We start from the raw sequence: 8803 nt of genomic DNA on the forward strand, positions 1-8803 counted from the left end.
TCCATTACAAAATCAAATAAAAACTTGACTTAAAAAAAAAAAAAGGCCAAAATAGGTTGGGAACCACTGATTTAATTCTTATTTACCACTGGTCTGACTGTTTTTTTTGGGGTTTTTTTTTTTTTGCCTCATACAATCAGATACCTCATAATGTTGAGCCATGAAAATACCAATCAACAGATTAACCAAGCATTTAAATTATTAACAACAAACTGCTGAGATATGTACTTCCTTTTCCTTTTCTGTGACTAATAGGATGGTTCATGGTATTGATATTTGTTATCAGTTTGATACTGACCCAAACAGCTGGATGACAAATGAGTCGATCAATTAATCTATTAGTTCAATTCTATATTATCTATGTTCAAAATGTGCTGGTAAAAATGTACCTGTTTCTAAACAGAGACAGCCCACTGCCCTAGCATGAAGCAGTGAAAGTCCACAGAGCAGACAAAGAGTCCTTTTCAATCACACCTTGTCAGTCTCAGTAGTTTATGGATGTTGTCCTTGGTTGTCTATTTGAGGACATGGCAGTCAGAAAAAAAATCTGCTTTATTCCACCTTGATGGAGGTGTTGTGTGAAGCTTTGTGTTAGTTTTAACAGTGACCTAAAAAAGCTGTATTTCTGCAGCCTTACTCTGTAGCAACACATACACGTTCACATTAAGTTTATGACAACAAGCAGAACACAATAATGTATGTTCGAGCACAGAGCTTCTAGGAGTGGGTGTTTATTGTTCATATATTCATAGAACAAATAAGCCCCTCACACAGTCATATTTTCAATGCCTGAAATGTAAATCGCTCATCATATTCACACCGACACTCCTAAAAACAAGGTCACTGGCTGTGATTTGACAACACCGAGGATCAAAGCACTTCTCCATCAGTCTTTTGGAGATTGGCACTGCAGGTGCAGAGGATATACCACAGTGAGGAGGCTGATAAGCCCCGCTCGATATTCATGGCAAAAGCGAACAAACTGAGTGCTTGTCCTCCACCACAGACTTCCTCCTTCCATGTTCACAGCTGCTGGAAAATGAATCAGAAAAATCCTCCTATTTTACTCCTAAACCACCCTGATGCTCCTGTTCACTGTGTTTAGGCACCATTAGCCAGTGACAAACCAGTGTCCTCCCTCCAGTGGGTATCTGAACCCCTAAGATATAAGCCTTCATTAAAAAGAATAAATAAATGAATAAATAAATAAATAAATAAAAGCTCATTATGTTAAGTTGGTTGAAGGTATTCAAGGGCAGTGAGCCTGGTTCCATCTGTATCATGCTTATTGTCATGGTTATGATAAAGGAAAAAGTACATTATTCTTCAAGATGTCACAACACTTTGAGGAAAAAAAACAGCATATTTCAAACAACGATTCATTTTAAGAACAGGTATCTCAGTTAACCCATAAAGACCCAAAGATCCACTGACAACCAAAACCATCTACTGATCTAAACTGTTTAATACATGTTGATCCACTAATCCTATCAATACATGTAAATAATTGGTGTAAAATACAGTTTGTCATCTTTTCGTGGTCATCAGATATGACCTATTTGGATGCTCAGAGGCTCCGTAGTGAACATGGAAACGCTGTCATCTTCTTCAACATTGATTCACCAGTAAAACCCATAGAGTTGGATCAATAACAGTGGATGGAGACACTTGTTTTATGTTTAGTTATTGATAGATTTGCTGAAAAAGTCACTTTTTCTTCACTTTTCTCTATTTTTGATATAATAACCCTCAACTTTAATCTGAGCTTTTATGAACATCTACATGATTAGTAAATTAAATGTTGGAAAATTCTGGATTGTCATTGAAAAAACACAAATAACAGAGGATGATATTACAATAAATGGTGATAAGTCACTTAAGGAAAGTTAAATAGAAAGAAAAATTCATTGGGAACTGTCACAAAAGTAACACTGGGTATTTACGGCTGGGAACCACTGCTTTAGAGTTTCCCAACCTTTTTTGCCTCCTGACTCCATTTTAACATCACAAATTTCTGGCGACCCTGGACATTCAAAACTGAGACTTTTTTTTTTTTACTAAAATTAATTTTTTTATCATGTAATAGTTTGCTGTACTATGTTGCAAATCAACGTTAATTTTAGACGACATTTAGGCTATATAATGTATATTATTATGGACGGAGGCAGAAAAGCCAGGTGGAGATTACTGCACAAAGAGAGAATTTTATTTTCCTTGGTCAGGATATGTACAGTCAGTCCATGTTGCATTTACAAGGCTGACAATTAATACTGAACAAACAATAACTCAAACCATGAATTATGAAAGAGCTGCAGCATCTGAAACTGACCACAATGAACATTTGACAGATAAACAGTACCACAGTGCTTCAGTTTCAGCTTCAGACTTTGTCATGTCTTTTACTACACTGCAAAAATCAAAATCTTGCCAAGTGTATTTTTGTCATTTCTAGTCAAAACATCTCATCACACTTAAAATAAGACACAGTCACCTAAAGAGTAACTTTTCAGTGAGATATAAGAACTTATTTTTAGACAATAGATCTGGAAAATCTTATTTCAAGAAATCTTACCAAGATAATTTTCACTTGTTCCATTGGCAGTTTTTTTTTTTTTGCTTGAATTAAGCAAAAAAATCTTGAATTAAGAAAAAAAATCTGCCAATGGAACAAGTGAAAATTCTCTCTTGTCTAAAAACAGTGAATTATGAAAGAGCAGCAGCATCTTAAACCAGCCACAATGAACATTTGAAGACAAACAGTACCACAGTGCTTCAGTTTCAGCTTCAGTTTGTCATGTCTTTTCTGTATTGTGATTGTCTCTTAACTCACCATATATTTTTTCGTAGTAAGTTTTTTTTTCTTTTAATCAATTACTAGAAATTTCAGGTGACCCCATTTGAATTCCAGGCGACCCCACGTGGGGTCCCGACCCCAAGGTTGAAAAACACTGGGTTAAAGCTTACCAATAATGGACCAAATAGATTGTTTCCTGTAAAAATAACAGTTTCTCAGAACTGTAAACATGTTGGTGAGGTTTCAACATTCTGTAAGATTTCCTTCTTGCATGACCTTGCCTCTTTACATCTCTGGACCTGTTTCTTGGTCTTTGCCAGGTTAGTAGTAAATGGCATACATACCATAACTGCACAGTGTTATGTCCTCAGGGTCTTCACTAAAGTAAAAGTGCTGCTGATGTATCAACAACTGAAACACGGACAAACAAGCCTGTTCAAAAATAAACACCCATTTCACTTTGCTCATCTGAGCTCTCAACAAATTGATTTAACTGCTGTGCACCATGTAGGCTTTCAGGTGCTCTCCAAGATCAAAACATCCCTTTGTGTTGAGAGAAATGAATGTTCCATAGGCTTAAGGTTTGTTATGAACTGTTGGAAAGGACATAAGAGAGCTCTGATTGTTTTTTTTCCCTCTAAAGTAGCTCTGGTCCTTGAACTGGTTCCGTTGAAATTTCTCAGAATCTTGGTTCTATCTTGTAAAGCAGCATTTCTGCAGGTTTTGCTTGAAACTATTTTAATTAGGAACGTGCATTAATTAAGAGCCACAATACTGTAACATATTACCCCATCCATATGCTCTATTTGATTTTTTTTAGGCTATTATTTCTACTTGCATTCATGTGAAACCAGTCTCTTTACTCTTTTTCTTGCTTTTGTTTCTAGTTGATTTCATTTAGTCAGTACTTAATGTACTTCTGTTTCCACTGGTTTCGTCTCCTTCATTGTTTTTGTCATCTCATCTTCTCTTTCCATCCTATAGAACATGACATGCCACACTTCGGTTCAGAGGAAAACACACTATTTTTTGGTTCCAGCGCGGAAACAAGGATCCAGGTTCTGAGCCAATTTATTTTTGGTCGACACACTCCAGACAGTTCAAAATTAGTTGCATGAATGAAAACGGAATTGGTTCCATGTTGCAGGGTTGAAGATGTGATGGAAAAGTGTTTTCTGTAGCTGAAAACCTTTCTCTGTCTGCCTTGTTAAACCTCGGCTATTCATTCAGTCTGTACATGGATGAACTACACATGCACTGCTTTATTGTTTCCAATTGTGTCAACATCCTTTGACCACAGAATTTCTCATTTAAATACACAAATCACAAACAAATCACCAGCAAATTAGCAACAGTTTTTTAAGTTCTTGTTCAAATGTGATGACGTGATTATAGAAACTGTCATGTCAGCTTTTCAATGACTGTTCTATATCAAGGTAATTATCATAAATGAAAACTAACGAAACGACGAAAACTAGAATTGAAAAAACATTTTCATTAACTGAAATAAATGAAAACTATAATTAAAAGAAAAAATGCTAACTGAAACTGTTTTGTGTGCTTACAAAACTAACTAAAACGTATAAAAATTATGGATAAAATTCCCTTCGTTTTCGTCTTTGTCAATGTCGGATTGATTCGAAATCGATTTATTTTGCTCTAGCACTTTTTGTTAGCGGCACTGTACGTCACCTGTCGTTTATAGTCATCTTCTCATCCCCACTCTACCTGGCAACATGGAGACTAAAGTTGGGAGAAAGCAGCAGAGTCCTGTATGAAATTTATGTGAATACAACGGCGAAGAAGATAAAAGATATGAAAAAACACTAAAACTAAACTAAAACTAAGCATTTAGAAGAAAATGAAAACTAATAAAAACTAGCAAACCTGCTCTAAAAACTAATTAAAACTAACTGAATTAGAGAAAAAAAATGTCAAAACTAAATAAAACTAAACTATAATGAAAAATCCAAAACTATTACAACCTTGCTATATATATATACACAGTAGATCTTTGGAGTTCTCCACCCTGTATGTTTTGTTACCACTGTATTGGACCATCATTGCAACTGACCAGCCATACTGTTGTGATGTTTGTGAGAAAAGACAAAAAAAATATATAAATATATTAACATGTTGCTCATAGTTGCGTAAGCCTTCAATAGCTCACTGCTCCTAATGTGTGCTATGTGCTAATGCTACGTGCTGTTTGTATATTTGGATAAGTAAAATGCAGGGACAGAATTTCACCACAGGAATAATAAAGCGAGTTAACCTTTAACCTTTTTAATACTTGCACACACTTATTTATTGGAAACGGTTTCTTTGACAGTTCTTTCACAACAAAACAAGACATTTTTGTTAGCTTCACAGCATAATGACGACTAAAAATCTAGTGTTAAGCCCTCAGACATGTCTGAAAAAGCCTGCGATTAAAGCCATGGGATAGATTTTCTACAGACTGAAAACACAGGCAGAGTAGAGGCAGAAGTCTCATCTCCTTTCAGACCACTTGAATTACAACACGCTGAAAGGTAACAGTAAATTTTTTGCCCAGTGAAGCTAAAAACTATCAAGCACTGCAATTTTAATAGCTAACTTAACTAGATCTCGAAGCTCTTTCACATAATGCAGATGTAATTATATGATGAGAATGTGCCCCATTCAAACCCTTATATTCCTCACTGTGTAGCTGTGTGAGGATGAGGTGTACTCAAGTATCTTTTTCCCTGTTTCACAAAGCCTTGACATCACAACAATGTAATTGGTCAGGTGCAATGATGGCCCTGAAGCAACATAATTATGGTGTTGTATAGAAACAGCACCAGCTCTGCTATATCATATTGAGTGTTCTTGTTCATACCAAAGCAAGCATCACAACAAAAAATCTCAACATTCAACTGAAGACTATTTACAGGTAGAAATCCTGTCATTTACACAGACATCACTTAAAGTAGCATTAATAATAAGAAAGCAGCCTTTCATGTGCATATAAATGGAATTCAGAACATGAAAAGGAATAATAATATGTATTGTCTGTGTTGAGATTATAGATCACCACAACAGATAGGAAAAAAAACCACATTTGTGCCCCCAACATTGTCATATTTATGCACAAATGAAAGAATAAACAACTAGGAATGAAAGGTTAGGAAAGCAGATATTTTTCATTCTTTTCAAGTAGCATTTTCTTTTCCAGCACCTGGAAAAATGAATGTAGCTGCTGGTGAATTACAGCTTTGAAATTATATCCCGATATAAAGTGCTCAGTAAATAGTACCTTAACCCTATAACACCAAATGTATTATATTTGATACATGAGTTTTGAAGCCCTCTATATGATCAGTGTGATTTTTTTTTTCTTGAAAAACCTGATGTATACAATTAGATACATGCAATATGTGGATAATCCACCAGGGGGGAGGAATTCATTCACCAGAGCTCTTTCCAGTGATACTACAAGATTGTCATTAATGAGGAAGGAGGCACAACTTTCCCAATTTTGAAAAGGAATTACCAATTCGTTAGACATGTTTGTGTTATATTATATTTTTGTTTGTTCAAAAATAATAATATTTGAGCACTGAGACCCGATGTATCAAATATGATACAAAATTGAATTTCATACATGGAAACTGAGATTTGAAAAAATGTGTTTTTGGTTGTTCAGAAGGACCAATAAAGGCTCCAGTTTCAAAGAACTGGAATTTTCTGTCAATGATTCAGGCTTTACTCCATGTGATCTCAAACCAGGGACACAAGGTGCATCAAAAGCCGTGGTCCCAGTTCACCTTACAACAGTCACATGAACTTCCCCCATTTATCTCTTTCACACCTTTGTGAATTCATCTGCCAATCATAACCTAGATTTCATAAGGTGCCCTATCATGTCGCATGCCTGGAAGCACAGCTGTCATAAACCTCTTCTACAACCTCAAGCCAAAAATAAACACAGCCTTGCCCACTCCTATGCTACGTTTGCTGTATAGCCATTTTTCTCCCCAGATGTCTCTTATTCCACACAAGGCTGAGAAAACAAGACACTGAAAACAGAGGAGGAAAATCTGTAGAGGTATGCGAGCAGGAAGAATGCAAGCTCTAATTTCTCATGTGTGCTGCTGCCAAACTAAATCTCTTTGTTGTTGGGAAGTGTTCCCTTGTTTAGCTCTCAGCGATTCCAACTGAGATTTCATTTATTATCATCAAATATACTATGTAATGAACACTTTGGGCAAAAATAAACATACAGTAGGATAAACGCCAAATACAGAAACTGTACACCATAAAACTATGAAACTTTCAGTGGAGTGTTCTACTAAATTATTTTTTATGTGAACCAGAATATGCACATTAAAGAAAGCATCGGAGCCCCTGATGTGACCAACTCTGTTCATATTTACTTGGCTTTGTCTATAGCAAAACAAAGCATCTTGGAGGAAATCGATCATGTCAAGCATTTCATATTTGCAGCTAAAGAAACTTTGGTGACATAGAAATGCCCTTTGACTAGCCTTGGTGTGTGGTTCCCAAATAAATAAAGGTTTAGTGATTTTGAGCAGCATGGGGGCCCTGTGTGTTATCAGGTCATACCTGTGCTCAGTGTGACACAGTCTAGCCCTATTGTTCATGTCTCACCTCCTTTTGCTCGGTCAACTGTTCATCTCTCTCCTTAGTTCTTACTCACTGATGTGAAACTCAGCTAAGGTATTACTTCTTTCATGCTCTGTTCTTTATCTAGGTCTCTATAAAAATATACTCTTAAAATAAAAAGTCCCTCTTGCATTTGACAACCACTATTATTTAAGAAGACAAACACACATAACTACTTTTTCTCTTTATATATTAATCTTATTTTTTTTCCCTCTTCTCTTATTTTATCACCATTTTATTATTATTATTATTATATTCTTTATTTTCTACGCACTTTGTACAGGTATCTAAATTGATATGTAATTCACAGCATTGGCTTCTTTTTTTTTGTTTGTTGAAAAACCAATAAAAGTTTAAGTAAAAAAAAAAGAGAGAAACACAATACATTTTCCTTATATAATAAAATAACGGGACATATTTGGTCACTTTTTACCTTTTATAGACAGATTTCACTTACATATATTCTGTGTATGTATTATAATGGGTAAAATGGTCAGGGGTCTCAAACGTGTGGACCGGGGACCAAACCCGGCCCGCCAAGAGGTCCAATCTGGCCCGTTGGATGAATGTGCAAAGTGCAAAAATTACACTGAAGATATTAACAATCAAGGGTGTCAAACCATTTTAGTTCAGGTTCCACATACAGATCAATATGATCTAAAGTAAAACAATAGCATAATAACCTATAAATAGTGACAACTCCATTTTTCTAGGTTCTAGGTTCAACTGGACTAATTTTTGTCTTTTGAAGCAAAACTAGTCCAGTTGAACTTCAAAGAACTACCAAGGACAATGACCTGGGGAAATGAGAAATTGTTCTTATTTTAGTTCCAAACTCTAAATTTTTAACAATATTCTGCTTGTTACTAGGGATGCACTGATACCACTTTTTCCAGACTGAGTACAAGTACGAGTACTTACATTTGAGTACTTGCCGATACCGAGTTCTGATATGAGTACTTAATAATCCCATTCCAGTTCTTAGTTCCTTTTGTAAATGTGCTTTATTGTCATTGTCCTTTGTCTGACTGGAAAAAAGTGCCGCTACTGACATTTAATGTGTTGGAATGAGCGTTTCTCAATTAATCCACCAGGGGGCGCTGCTCTTAATTAACCATACTGGACAAATACCACGAAGAAGAGTAAAGTTTTATGAGAAGAAGTAAGTCAGTAATAACAAACATGGGGACGACAGAGGTAACACTAATCTGATACTAATATTGCAGCGTTTTCACTGGTAAGGTTTAAAAGCTTAGCTTCAGCAGGAAGAGAAAAGAGAAATGAGCGATAAGTTTTGTTTTCACTTCCGTTGGCGGCGGTCCGCACCACTCTGTACACCCGCTGGTATTCTCATTCTGT

Source organism: Sphaeramia orbicularis, chromosome 19, assembly GCF_902148855.1.
Source record: "Sphaeramia orbicularis chromosome 19, fSphaOr1.1, whole genome shotgun sequence".
Classification (NCBI taxonomy): Eukaryota; Metazoa; Chordata; class Actinopteri; order Kurtiformes; family Apogonidae; genus Sphaeramia; species Sphaeramia orbicularis.